General features: G+C 33.6%; 24 non-coding genes across 24 annotated transcripts; all 24 read right to left on the minus strand.

Moving 5' to 3' along the window:
• Positions 1 to 151: 151 nt before the first annotated feature.
• Positions 152 to 224, minus strand: TRNAR-UCU (transfer RNA arginine (anticodon UCU)). Its single transcript has one exon. It is a non-coding gene; the product is annotated as a tRNA-Arg (tRNA).
• Positions 225 to 414: 190 nt separating this feature from the next.
• Positions 415 to 487, minus strand: TRNAR-UCU (transfer RNA arginine (anticodon UCU)). The gene has a single exon. It is a non-coding gene; the product is annotated as a tRNA-Arg (tRNA).
• Positions 488 to 682: 195 nt separating this feature from the next.
• Positions 683 to 755, minus strand: TRNAR-UCU (transfer RNA arginine (anticodon UCU)). The gene has a single exon. It is a non-coding gene; the product is annotated as a tRNA-Arg (tRNA).
• A 195-nt stretch (positions 756 to 950) lies between these two features.
• TRNAR-UCU (transfer RNA arginine (anticodon UCU)) lies at positions 951 to 1,023 on the minus strand. The gene has a single exon. It is a non-coding gene; the product is annotated as a tRNA-Arg (tRNA).
• Positions 1,024 to 1,213: 190 nt separating this feature from the next.
• Positions 1,214 to 1,286, minus strand: TRNAR-UCU (transfer RNA arginine (anticodon UCU)). The gene has a single exon. It is a non-coding gene; the product is annotated as a tRNA-Arg (tRNA).
• Positions 1,287 to 3,007: 1,721 nt separating this feature from the next.
• TRNAR-UCU (transfer RNA arginine (anticodon UCU)) lies at positions 3,008 to 3,080 on the minus strand. Its single transcript has one exon. It is a non-coding gene; the product is annotated as a tRNA-Arg (tRNA).
• A 195-nt stretch (positions 3,081 to 3,275) lies between these two features.
• On the minus strand, positions 3,276 to 3,348 carry TRNAR-UCU (transfer RNA arginine (anticodon UCU)). The gene has a single exon. It is a non-coding gene; the product is annotated as a tRNA-Arg (tRNA).
• Positions 3,349 to 4,086: 738 nt separating this feature from the next.
• TRNAR-UCU (transfer RNA arginine (anticodon UCU)) lies at positions 4,087 to 4,159 on the minus strand. The gene has a single exon. It is a non-coding gene; the product is annotated as a tRNA-Arg (tRNA).
• A 1,558-nt stretch (positions 4,160 to 5,717) lies between these two features.
• On the minus strand, positions 5,718 to 5,790 carry TRNAR-UCU (transfer RNA arginine (anticodon UCU)). The gene has a single exon. It is a non-coding gene; the product is annotated as a tRNA-Arg (tRNA).
• A 1,015-nt stretch (positions 5,791 to 6,805) lies between these two features.
• TRNAR-UCU (transfer RNA arginine (anticodon UCU)) lies at positions 6,806 to 6,878 on the minus strand. Its single transcript has one exon. It is a non-coding gene; the product is annotated as a tRNA-Arg (tRNA).
• A 458-nt stretch (positions 6,879 to 7,336) lies between these two features.
• TRNAR-UCU (transfer RNA arginine (anticodon UCU)) lies at positions 7,337 to 7,409 on the minus strand. Its single transcript has one exon. It is a non-coding gene; the product is annotated as a tRNA-Arg (tRNA).
• Positions 7,410 to 7,880: 471 nt separating this feature from the next.
• Positions 7,881 to 7,953, minus strand: TRNAR-UCU (transfer RNA arginine (anticodon UCU)). The gene has a single exon. It is a non-coding gene; the product is annotated as a tRNA-Arg (tRNA).
• A 1,015-nt stretch (positions 7,954 to 8,968) lies between these two features.
• TRNAR-UCU (transfer RNA arginine (anticodon UCU)) lies at positions 8,969 to 9,041 on the minus strand. Its single transcript has one exon. It is a non-coding gene; the product is annotated as a tRNA-Arg (tRNA).
• A 458-nt stretch (positions 9,042 to 9,499) lies between these two features.
• On the minus strand, positions 9,500 to 9,572 carry TRNAR-UCU (transfer RNA arginine (anticodon UCU)). Its single transcript has one exon. It is a non-coding gene; the product is annotated as a tRNA-Arg (tRNA).
• A 195-nt stretch (positions 9,573 to 9,767) lies between these two features.
• On the minus strand, positions 9,768 to 9,840 carry TRNAR-UCU (transfer RNA arginine (anticodon UCU)). The gene has a single exon. It is a non-coding gene; the product is annotated as a tRNA-Arg (tRNA).
• Positions 9,841 to 10,035: 195 nt separating this feature from the next.
• TRNAR-UCU (transfer RNA arginine (anticodon UCU)) lies at positions 10,036 to 10,108 on the minus strand. The gene has a single exon. It is a non-coding gene; the product is annotated as a tRNA-Arg (tRNA).
• Positions 10,109 to 10,303: 195 nt separating this feature from the next.
• TRNAR-UCU (transfer RNA arginine (anticodon UCU)) lies at positions 10,304 to 10,376 on the minus strand. Its single transcript has one exon. It is a non-coding gene; the product is annotated as a tRNA-Arg (tRNA).
• A 190-nt stretch (positions 10,377 to 10,566) lies between these two features.
• TRNAR-UCU (transfer RNA arginine (anticodon UCU)) lies at positions 10,567 to 10,639 on the minus strand. The gene has a single exon. It is a non-coding gene; the product is annotated as a tRNA-Arg (tRNA).
• A 190-nt stretch (positions 10,640 to 10,829) lies between these two features.
• TRNAR-UCU (transfer RNA arginine (anticodon UCU)) lies at positions 10,830 to 10,902 on the minus strand. The gene has a single exon. It is a non-coding gene; the product is annotated as a tRNA-Arg (tRNA).
• A 195-nt stretch (positions 10,903 to 11,097) lies between these two features.
• On the minus strand, positions 11,098 to 11,170 carry TRNAR-UCU (transfer RNA arginine (anticodon UCU)). Its single transcript has one exon. It is a non-coding gene; the product is annotated as a tRNA-Arg (tRNA).
• A 195-nt stretch (positions 11,171 to 11,365) lies between these two features.
• Positions 11,366 to 11,438, minus strand: TRNAR-UCU (transfer RNA arginine (anticodon UCU)). Its single transcript has one exon. It is a non-coding gene; the product is annotated as a tRNA-Arg (tRNA).
• A 190-nt stretch (positions 11,439 to 11,628) lies between these two features.
• TRNAR-UCU (transfer RNA arginine (anticodon UCU)) lies at positions 11,629 to 11,701 on the minus strand. The gene has a single exon. It is a non-coding gene; the product is annotated as a tRNA-Arg (tRNA).
• A 190-nt stretch (positions 11,702 to 11,891) lies between these two features.
• TRNAR-UCU (transfer RNA arginine (anticodon UCU)) lies at positions 11,892 to 11,964 on the minus strand. Its single transcript has one exon. It is a non-coding gene; the product is annotated as a tRNA-Arg (tRNA).
• Positions 11,965 to 12,159: 195 nt separating this feature from the next.
• Positions 12,160 to 12,232, minus strand: TRNAR-UCU (transfer RNA arginine (anticodon UCU)). Its single transcript has one exon. It is a non-coding gene; the product is annotated as a tRNA-Arg (tRNA).
• Positions 12,233 to 12,273: the final 41 nt, after the last annotated feature.

Raw genomic sequence — 12,273 nt, forward strand, 5'->3', positions numbered from 1 at the left:
TTAAATAAAAACGTATTCTTCAAGTTTTAAAATTTAAAATTTGTGTGTTCAATAGGATATGTATATTGTGTAAGAAATACTTTTGAGGAAGTCTTCATTTAAATTTGCAAATCTATTTCATTCGGCCATGAAAGAGAAATACACTTCAATTCATCCTTGCCGGGATTCGAACCCGGGACCTTTGGATTAGAAGTCCAACGCGCTATCCACTGCGCTACAAGGACGTTCAAACGTGCGTAATTTTTGTATGTAATGAGTGTTTCTTAAATAAAAACGTATTCTTCCAGTTTAAAAATTTAAAATTTGTGTGTTGAATAGGATATGTATATTGCGTGAGAAATACTTTTGAGGAAACCTTCATTTAAATGTGCAAATCTATTTCATTCGGCCATAAAAGAGAAATACACTTCAATTCATCTTTGCCGGGATTCGAACCCGGGACCTTTGGATTAGAAGTCCAACGCGCTATCCACTACGCTACAAGGACGTTCAAACGTACGTAATTTTTGTATTAAGTGTAATGAGTGCTTCTTAAATAAAAACGTATTCTTCAAGTTTTAAAATTTAAAATTTGTGTGTTCAATAGGATATGTATATTGTGTAAGAAATACTTTTGAGGAAGTCTTCATTTAAATGTGCAAATCTATTTCATTCGGCCATAAAAGAGAAATACACTTCAATTCATCCTTGCCGGGATTCGAACCCGGGACCTTTGGATTAGAAGTCCAACGCGCTATCCTCTGCGCTACAAGGACGTTCAAACGTACGTAATTTTTGTATTAAGTGTAATGAGTGTTTCTTAAATAAAAAAGTATTCTTCAAGTTTAAAAATTTAAAATTAGTGTGTTCAATAAGATATGTATATTTTGTCAGAAATATTTTTGAGGAAGTCTTCATTTAAATTTGCAAATATATTTCATTCGACCATGAAAGAGAAATACACTTCAATTCATCCTTGCCGGGATTCGAACCCGGGACCTTTGGATTAGAAGTCCAACACGCTATCCACTGCGCTACAAGGACGTTCAAACGTGCGTAATTTTTGTATGTAATGAGTGTTTCTTAAATAAAAACGTATTCTTCAAGTTTAAAAATTTAAAATTTTTGTGTTCAATAGGATACGTATATTGCGTGAGAAATACTTTTGAGGAAACCTTCATTTAAATGTGCAAATCTATTTCATTCGGCCATAAAAGAGAAATACACTTCAATTCATCCTTGCCGGGATTCGTACCCGGGACCTTTGGATTAGAAGTCCAACGCGCTATCCACTGCGCTACAAGGACGTTTAATCGTACGTAATTTTTGTACTAAGTGTAATGAGTGTTTCTTAAATAAAAACGTATTCTTCAAGTTTAAAAATTTAAAATTTGTGTGTTCAATAGGATATGTATGTTGTGTAAGAAATACTTTTGAGGAAGTCTTCATTTAAATGTGCAAATCTATTTCATTCGGCCATAAAAGAGAAAGACACTTCAATTCATCCTTGTTGGGATTCGAACCCGGGACCTTTGGATTAGAAGTCCAACGCGCTATCCACTGCGCTACAAGGACGTTCAAACATGCGTAATTTTTGTATTAAGTGTTATGAGTGTTTCTTAAATAAAAACGTATTCTTCAAGTTTAAAAATTTAAAATTAGTGTGTTAAATCAGGGCTAAAGAGAATAGAAGGGCTGGATCACTCCTTTGAAGTATCTCTCGCACCGCCGATCCTCCGACGTCACTCTAGTGACGTCACTTTGGCGCAAAGCCCGCACTTTTACTTCCAGAACGGAGCGTTTGGCCGTACAAGCTCTAATATTGGATCATTTCTTTTTGCGAGATATTCTAAGACATTTGTTATTTTCTATAATGACTTTCCACAGTTTAGCAGTGAATTTACAAGAATTTCAAACTATTATCGAAATGCCAGTTTGCGCGATTGCAGCTTGCAAAAATTCTGATATAAAAACAAGAGGAAAAAGTATAATTTTTCGCGTGTTCCCTAAAGTAAATGAACAACTATGTAAAGAATGGATTCCGAAATGACACAGTTAATATAAAACAGCAATATGTTTATTCTGTCGTAAAGAACTTTTATAAAAATTCATTATCGAAATAGAAACCGCCTCGCTACTTCATAAAGAAAGGCAGGTGAAAATAATTAAAAAATAGATAAAGTCAAAGAAAATTAAAATGTAAGTAAAAAGTATAAATAAAATATATAGTTGAAATTCTCCTAATTTCATAACATATTTTTTAATGTAGTTATTCTAAATATTTATGATTTTTTTCAAAATTATATTCTCTTCAATTTAAATATCTATAAATTATATCATCGTAAATTTAAATGTCTATAAACAATTGTAATACTTCTAATGTCATTATGAACCTAAATTATTATTTTGTTTCAGTAATTAGCGTTTAAGGTTGATGTTTCCTAATGATTAAGTATGAACAAATTGCTATTAACGACATATTTTAAAATCAGGGATTCTAAATTTAACTTATCTTTATAAAAGAATATGTAGATAAAAAAAGTGTCGATATATGCCTTCATTTTTCTTAATAGTTAAAATTAAAACTGAACTTTTTAAAATAAAATATTTATCGTGTCATTTTCACCAACTAGCAAAATATTTTTATAAGTTTAAAATGGTATTTTTTTAATATAATAACCAAGAAAGTTTTTTTTTTTTAACTATGTTTATGAACGGAAATAATGTGCTAATTACGTAAAGTTTGAAGGCTAATAACCAGAAAAAGTCTAACTTATTTTTACAAAGAGAAAGATGCAAAGTTATCATATGTTTGCTTGCGATCTCCGAGATCTGTGGACACAGTGACGTCATGAGGAGGGAAATCGTAGCTTCAGCTTTAAGAGCGGAGTGAACTAGCCCTTGTATTCTCTTTAGCCCTGGTGTTAAATGAGAGATGTATATTGGGTCAGAAATACTTTCGAGGAAGTCTTCATTTAAATGTGCAAATCTATTTCATTCGGCCATAAAAGAGAAATACACTTCAATTCATCCTTGCTGGGATTCGAACCCGGGACCTTTGGATTAGAAGTCCAACGCGCTATCCACTGCGCTACAAGGACGTTCAGAAGAACGTAATTTTTGTATTAAGTGTAATGAGTGTTTCTTTAATAAAAACGTAATCTTCAAGTTTAAAAATTTAAAATTAGAGTGTTCAATAAGATATGTATATTGTGTCAGAAATACTTTTGAGGAAGTCTTCATTTAAATGTGCAAATCCTTTTCATTCGGACATAAAAGAGAAATACACTTCAATTCATCCTTGCCGGGATTCGAACCCGGGACCTTTGGATTAGAAGTCCAACGCGCTATCCACTGCGATACAAGGACGTTCAAACGCACTTAATTGTTGTATTAAGTGTAATGAGTGTTTCTTTAATGAAAACGTATTCCTTAAGTTTAAAAATTTAAAATTAGTGTGTTCAATAAGATATGTATATTGTGTCAGAAGTACTTTCAAGGAAATCTTCATTTAAATGTGCAAATCTATTTCATTCGGCCATAAAAGAGAAATACACTTCAATTCATCCTTGCGGTATTCGAACCCGGGACCTTTGAATTAGAAGTCCAACGCGCTATCCACTGCGCTACAAGGACGTTCAAACGTACGTAATTTTTGTATTAAGTGTAATGAGTGTTTCTTAAATTAAAACGTATTCCTTAAGTTTAAAAATTTAAAATTAGTGTGTTCAATAAGATATGTATATTGTGTCAGAAGTACTTTCGAGGAAGTCTTCATTTAAATGTGCAAATCTATTTCATTCGGCCATAAAAGAAAAATACACTTCAATTCATCCTTGCCGGGATTCGAACCCGGGACCTTTGGATTAGAAGTCCAACGCTCTATCCACTGCGCTACAATGACGTTCAAACGGACGTTATTTTTGTATTAAGTGTAATGAGTGTTTCTTAGATAAAAACGTATAGGAACTTGAAGAAAGTTTAAAAATTTAAAATTAGTGTGTTCAATAAGATATGTATATTGTGTCAGAAATACTTTTGAGGAAGTCTTCATTTAAATGTGCAAATCCATTTCATTCGGACATAAAAGAGAAATACACTTCAATTCATCCTTGCCGGGATTCGAACCCGGGACCTTTGGATTAGAAGTCCAACGCGCTATCCACTGCGCTACAAGAACGTTCAAACGCACTTAATTTTTGTATTAAGTGTAATGAGTGTTTCTTTAATGAAAACGTATTCCTTAAGTTTAAAAATTTAAAATTAGTGTGTTCAATAAGATATGTATATTGTGTCAGAAGTACTTTCAAGGAAGTCTTCATTTAAATGTGCAAATCTATTTCATTCGGCCATAAAAGAGAAATACACTTCAATTCATCCTTGCCGGGATTCGAACCCGGGACCTTTGGATTAGAAGTCCAACGCTCTATCCACTGCGCTACAATGACGTTCAAACGTACGTTATTTTTGTATTAAGTGTAATGAGTGTTTCTTAGATAAAAACGTATAGGAACTTGAAGAAAGTTTAAAAATTTAAAATTAGTGTGTTCAATAAGATATGTATATTGTGTCAGAAGTACTTTCGAGGAAGTCTTCATTTAAATGTGCAAATCTATTTCATTCGGCCATAAAAGAGAAATACACTTCAATTCATCCTTGCCGGAATTCGATCCCGGGACCTTTGGATTAGAAGTCCAACGCGCTATCCACTGCGCTACAAGGACGTTCAAACGTATGTAATTTTTGTATTAAGTTTAATGAGTGTTTCTTAAATAAAAACGTATTTTTCAAGTTCAAAAATTTAAAATTAGTGTGTTCAATAAGATATGTATATTGTGTCAGAAGTACTTTCGAGGAAGTCTTCATTTAAATGTGCAAATCTATTTCATTCGGCCATAAAAGAGAAATACACTTCAATTCATCCTTGCCGGGATTCGAACCCGGGACCTTTGGATTAGAAGTCCAACGCTCTATCCACTGCGCTACAATGACGTTCAAACGTACGTTATTTTTGTATTAAGTGTAATGAGTGTTTCTTAGATAAAAACGTATAGGAACTTGAAGAAAGTTTAAAAATTTAAAATTAGTGTGTTCAATAAGATATGTATATTGTGTCAGAAGTACTTTCAAGGAAATCTTCACTTAAATGTGCAAATCTATTTCATTCGGCCATAAAAGAGAAATACACTTCAATTCATCCTTGCGGTATTCGAACCCGGGACCTTTGAATTAGAAGTCCAACGCGCTATCCACTGCGCTACATGGACGTTCAAACGTACGTAATTTTTGTATTAAGTGTAATGAGTGTTTCTTAAATTAAAACGTATTCCTTAAGTTTAAAAATTTAAAATTAGTGTGTTCAATAAGATATGTATATTGAGTCAGAAGTACTTTCGAGGAAGTCTTCATTTAAATGTGCAAATCTATTTCATTCGGCCATAAAAGAAAAATACACTTCAATTCATCCTTGCCGGGATTCGAACCCGGGACCTTTGGATTAGAAGTCCAACGCTCTATTCACTGCGCTACAATGACGTTCAAACGTACGTTATTTTTGTATTAAGTGTAATGAGTGTTTCTTAGATAAAAACGTATAGGAACTTGAAGAAAGTTTAAAAATTTAAAATTAGTGTGTTCAATAAGATATGTATATTGTGTCAGAAATACTTTTGAGGAAGTCTTCATTTAAATGTGCAAATCCATTTCATTCGGACATAAAAGAGAAATACACTTCAATTCATCCTTGCCGGGATTCGAACCCGGGACCTTTGGATTAGAAGTCCAACGCGCTATCCACTGCGCTACAAGAACGTTCAAACGCACATAATTTTTGTATTAAGTGTAATGAGTGTTTCTTTAATGAAAACGTATTCCTTAAGTTTAAAAATTTAAAATTAGTGTGTTCAATAAGATATGTATATTGTGTCAGAAGTACTTTCAAGGAAGTCTTCATTTAAATGTGCAAATCTATTTCATTCGGCCATAAAAGAGAAATACACTTCAATTCATCCTTGCCGGGATTCGAACCCGGGACCTTTGGATTAGAAGTCCAACGCTCTATCCACTGCGCTACAATGACGTTCAAACGTACGTTATTTTTGTATTAAGTGTAATGAGTGTTTCTTAGATAAAAACGTATAGGAACTTGAAGAAAGTTTAAAAATTTAAAATTAGTGTGTTCAATAAGATATGTATATTGTGTCAGAAGTACTTTCGAGGAAGTCTTCATTTAAATGTGCAAATCTATTTCATTCGGCCATAAAAGAGAAATACACTTCAATTCATCCTTGCCGGAATTCGATCCCGGGACCTTTGGATTAGAAGTCCAACGCGCTATCCACTGCGCTACAAGGGCGTTCAAACGTATGTAATTTTTGTATTAAGTTTAATGAGTGTTTCTTAAATAAAAACGTATTCTTCAAGTTCAAAAATTTAAAATTAGTGTTTTCAATAAGATATGTATATTGTGTCAGAAGTACTTTCGAGGAAGTCTTCATTTAAATGTGCAAATCTATTTCATTCGGCCATAAAAGAGAAATACACTTCAATTCATCCTTGCCGGGATTCGAACCCGGGACCTTTGGATTAGAAGTCCAACGCTCTATCCACTGCGCTACAATGACGTTCAAACGTACGTTATTTTTGTATTAAGTGTAATGAGTGTTTCTTAGATAAAAACGTATAGGAACTTGAAGAAAGTTTAAAAATTTAAAATTAGTGTGTTCAATAAGATATGTATATTGTGTCAGAAGTACTTTCGAGGAAGTCTTCATTTAAATGTGCAAATCTATTTCATTCGGCCATGAAAGAGAAATACACTTCAATTCATCCTTGCCGGGATTCGAACCCGGGACCTTTGGATTAGAAGTCCAACGCGCTATCCACTGCGCTACAAGGACGTTCAAACGTGCGTAATTTTTGTATGTAATGAGTGTTTCTTAAATAAAAACGTATTCTTCAAGTTTAAAAATTTAAAATTTGTGTGTTCAATAGGATATGTATATTGCGTGAGAAATACTTTTGAGGAAAACTTCATTTAAATGTGCAAATCTATTTCATTCGGCCATAAAAGAGAAATACACTTCAATTCATCCTTACCGGGATTCGAACCCGGGTCCTTTGGATTAGAAGTCCAACGCGCTATCCACTGCAATACAAGGACGTTCAAACGTACGTAATTTTTGTATTAAGTGTAATGAGTGTTTCTTAAATAAAAACGTATTCTTCAAGTTTAAAAATTTAAAATTTGTGTGTTCAATAGGATATGTATATTGTGTAAGAAATACTTTTGAGGAAGTCTTCATTTAAATGTGCAAAAATATTTCATTCGGATATAAAAGAGAAATACACTTCAATTCATCCTTGCCGGGATTCGAACCCGGGACCTTTGGATTAGAAGTCCAACGCGCTATCCACTGCGCTACAAGGACGTTCAAACGTACGTAATTTTTGTATTAAGTGTAATGAGTGTTTCTTAAATAAAAACGTATTCTTCAAGTTTAAAAATTTAAAATTTGTGTGTTCAATAGGATATGTATATTGAGTCAGAAGTACTTTCGAGGAAGTCTTCATTTAAATGTGCAAATCTATTTCATTCGGCCATAAAAGAAAAATACACTTCAATTCATCCTTGCCGGGATTCGAACCCGGGACCTTTGGATTAGAAGTCCAACGCTCTATTCACTGCGCTACAATGACGTTCAAACGTACGTTATTTTTGTATTAAGTGTAATGAGTGTTTCTTAGATAAAAACGTATAGGAACTTGAAGAAAGTTTAAAAATTTAAAATTAGTGTGTTCAATAAGATATGTATATTGTGTCAGAAATACTTTTGAGGAAGTCTTCATTTAAATGTGCAAATCCATTTCATTCGGACATAAAAGAGAAATACACTTCAATTCATCCTTGCCGGGATTCGAACCCGGGACCTTTGGATTAGAAGTCCAACGCGCTATCCACTGCGCTACAAGAACGTTCAAACGCACATAATTTTTGTATTAAGTGTAATGAGTGTTTCTTTAATGAAAACGTATTCCTTAAGTTTAAAAATTTAAAATTAGTGTGTTCAATAAGATATGTATATTGTGTCAGAAGTACTTTCAAGGAAGTCTTCATTTAAATGTGCAAATCTATTTCATTCGGCCATAAAAGAGAAATACACTTCAATTCATCCTTGCCGGGATTCGAACCCGGGACCTTTGGATTAGAAGTCCAACGCTCTATCCACTGCGCTACAATGACGTTCAAACGTACGTTATTTTTGTATTAAGTGTAATGAGTGTTTCTTAGATAAAAACGTATAGGAACTTGAAGAAAGTTTAAAAATTTAAAATTAGTGTGTTCAATAAGATATGTATATTGTGTCAGAAGTACTTTCGAGGAAGTCTTCATTTAAATGTGCAAATCTATTTCATTCGGCCATAAAAGAGAAATACACTTCAATTCATCCTTGCCGGAATTCGATCCCGGGACCTTTGGATTAGAAGTCCAACGCGCTATCCACTGCGCTACAAGGGCGTTCAAACGTATGTAATTTTTGTATTAAGTTTAATGAGTGTTTCTTAAATAAAAACGTATTCTTCAAGTTCAAAAATTTAAAATTAGTGTTTTCAATAAGATATGTATATTGTGTCAGAAGTACTTTCGAGGAAGTCTTCATTTAAATGTGCAAATCTATTTCATTCGGCCATAAAAGAGAAATACACTTCAATTCATCCTTGCCGGGATTCGAACCCGGGACCTTTGGATTAGAAGTCCAACGCTCTATCCACTGCGCTACAATGACGTTCAAACGTACGTTATTTTTGTATTAAGTGTAATGAGTGTTTCTTAGATAAAAACGTATAGGAACTTGAAGAAAGTTTAAAAATTTAAAATTAGTGTGTTCAATAAGATATGTATATTGTGTCAGAAGTACTTTCGAGGAAGTCTTCATTTAAATGTGCAAATCTATTTCATTCGGCCATGAAAGAGAAATACACTTCAATTCATCCTTGCCGGGATTCGAACCCGGGACCTTTGGATTAGAAGTCCAACGCGCTATCCACTGCGCTACAAGGACGTTCAAACGTGCGTAATTTTTGTATGTAATGAGTGTTTCTTAAATAAAAACGTATTCTTCAAGTTTAAAAATTTAAAATTTGTGTGTTCAATAGGATATGTATATTGCGTGAGAAATACTTTTGAGGAAAACTTCATTTAAATGTGCAAATCTATTTCATTCGGCCATAAAAGAGAAATACACTTCAATTCATCCTTACCGGGATTCGAACCCGGGTCCTTTGGATTAGAAGTCCAACGCGCTATCCACTGCAATACAAGGACGTTCAAACGTACGTAATTTTTGTATTAAGTGTAATGAGTGTTTCTTAAATAAAAACGTATTCTTCAAGTTTAAAAATTTAAAATTTGTGTGTTCAATAGGATATGTATATTGTGTAAGAAATACTTTTGAGGAAGTCTTCATTTAAATGTGCAAAAATATTTCATTCGGATATAAAAGAGAAATACACTTCAATTCATCCTTGCCGGGATTCGAACCCGGGACCTTTGGATTAGAAGTCCAACGCGCTATCCACTGCGCTACAAGGACGTTCAAACGTACGTAATTTTTGTATTAAGTGTAATGAGTGTTTCTTAAATAAAAACGTATTCTTCAAGTTTAAAAATTTAAAATTTGTGTGTTCAATAGGATATGTATATTGTGTAAGAAATACTTTTGAGGAAGTCTTCATTTAAATGTGCAAATCTATTTCATTCGGCCATAAAAGAGAAATACACTTCAATTCATCCTTGCCGGGATTCGAACCCGGGACCTTTGGATTAGAAGTCCAACGCGCTATCCACTGCGCTACAAGGACGTTCAAACGTACGTAATTTTTGTATTAAGTGTAATGAGTGTTTCTTAAATAAAAACGTATTCTTCAAGTTTAAAAATTTAAAATTTGTGTGTTCAATAGGATATGTATATTGCGTGAGAAATACTTTTGAGGAAACATTCATTTAAATGTGCAAATCTATTTCATTCGGCCATAAAAGAGAAATACACTTCAATTCATCCTTGCCGGGATTCGAACCCGGGACCTTTGGATTAGAAGTCCAACGCGCTATCCACTGCGCTACAAGGACGTTCAAACGTACGTAATTTTTGTATTAAGTGTAATGAGTGTTTCTTAAATAAAAACGTGTTCTTCAAGTTTAAAAATTTAAAATTTGTGTGTTCAATAGGATATGTATATTGTGTAAGAAATACTTTTGAGGAAGTCTTCATTTAAACGTGCAAATCTATTTCATTCGGCCATAAAAGAGAAATACACTTCAATTCATCCTTGCCGGGATTCGAACCCGGGACCTTTGGATTAGAAGTCCAACGCGCTATCCACTGCGCTACAAGGACGTTCAAACGTGCGTAATTTTTGTATGTAATGAGTGTTTCTTAAATAAAAACGTATTCTTCAAGTTTAAAAATTTAAAATTTGTGTGTTCAATAGGATATGTATATTGCGTGAGAAATACTTTTGAGGAAACCTTCATTTAAATGTGCAAATATATTTCATTCGGCCATAAAAGAGAAATACACTTCAATTCATCCTTGCCGGGATTCGAACCCGGGACCTTTGGATTAGAAGTCCAACGCGCTATCCACTGCGCTACAAGGACGTTCAAACGTGTGTAATTTTTGTATGTAATGAGTGTTTCTTAAATAAAAACGTATTCTTCAAGTTTAAAAATTTAAAATTTGTGTGTTCAATAGGATATGTATATTGCGTGAGAAATACTTTTGAGGAAAACTTCATATAAATGTGCAAATCTATTTCATTCGGCCATAAAAGAGAAATACACTTCAATTCATCCTTGCCGGGATTCGAACCCGGGACCTTTGGATTAGAAGTCCAACGCGCTATCCACTGCGCTACAAGGACGTTCAAACGTACGTAATTTTTGTATTAAGTGTAATGAGTGCTTCTTAAATAAAAACGCATTCTTCAAGTTTAAAAATTTAAAATTTGTGTGTTCAATAGGATATGTATATTGTGTAAGAAATACTTTTGAGGAAGTATTCATTTAAATGTACAAATCTATTTCATTCGGCCATAAAAGAGAAAAACACTTCAATTCATCCTTGCCGGGATTCGAACCCGGGACCTTTGGATTAGAAGTCCAACGCGCTATCCACTGCGCTACAAGGACGTTCAAACGTACGTAATTTTTGTATTAAGTGTAATGAGTGTTTCTTAAATAAAAAAGTATTCTTCAAGTTTAAAAATTTAAAATTAGTGTGTTCAATAAAATATGTATGTTTTGTCAGAAATATTTTTGAGGAAGTCTTCATTTAAATGTGCAAATCTATTTCATTCGACCATAAAAGAGAAATACACTTCAATTCATCCTTGCCGGGATTCGAACCCGGGACCTTTGGATTAGAAGTCCAACGCGCTATCCACTGCGCTACAAGGACGTTCAAACGTGCGTAATTTTTGTATGTAATGAGTGTTTCTTAAATAAAAACGTATTCTTCAAGTTTAAAAATTTAAAATTTGTGTGTTCAATAGGATATGTATATTGTGTAAGAAATACTTTCAAGGAAGTCTTCATTTAAATGTGCAAATCTATTTCATTCGGCCATAAAAGAGAAATACACTTCAATTCATCCTTGCCGGGATTCGAACCCGGGACCTTTGGATTAGAAGTCCAACGCGCTATCCACTGCGCTACAAGGACGTTCAAACGTGCGTAATTTTTGTATGTAATGAGTGTTTCTTAAATAAAAACGTATTCTTCAAGTTTAAAAATTTAAAATTTGTGTGTTCAATAGGATATGTATATTGCGTGAGAAATACTTTTGAGGAAACCTTCATTTAAATGTGCAAATATATTTCATTCGGCCATAAAAGAGAAATACACTTCAATTCATCCTTGCCGGGATTCGAACCCGGGACCTTTGGATTAGAAGTCCAACGCGCTATCCACTGCGCTACAAGGACGTTCAAACGTACGTAATTTTTGTATTAAGTGTAATGAGTGCTTCTTAAATAAAAACGCATTCTTCAAGTTTAAAAATTTAAAATTTGTGTGTTCAATAGGATATGTATATTGTGTAAGAAATACTTTTGAGGAAGTCTTCATTTAAATGTACAAATCTATTTCATTCGGCCATAAAAGAGAAAAACACTTCAATTCATCCTTTCCGGGATTCGAACCCGGGACCTTTGGATTAGAAGTCCAACGCGCTATCCACTGCGCTACAAGGACGTTCAAACGTACGTAATTTTTGTATTAAGTGTAATGAGTGT

This window comes from Parasteatoda tepidariorum, chromosome 3, assembly GCF_982258835.1.
Source record: "Parasteatoda tepidariorum strain Cologne lab strain chromosome 3, Ptep-v5.0, whole genome shotgun sequence".
Classification (NCBI taxonomy): domain Eukaryota; kingdom Metazoa; phylum Arthropoda; class Arachnida; order Araneae; family Theridiidae; genus Parasteatoda; species Parasteatoda tepidariorum.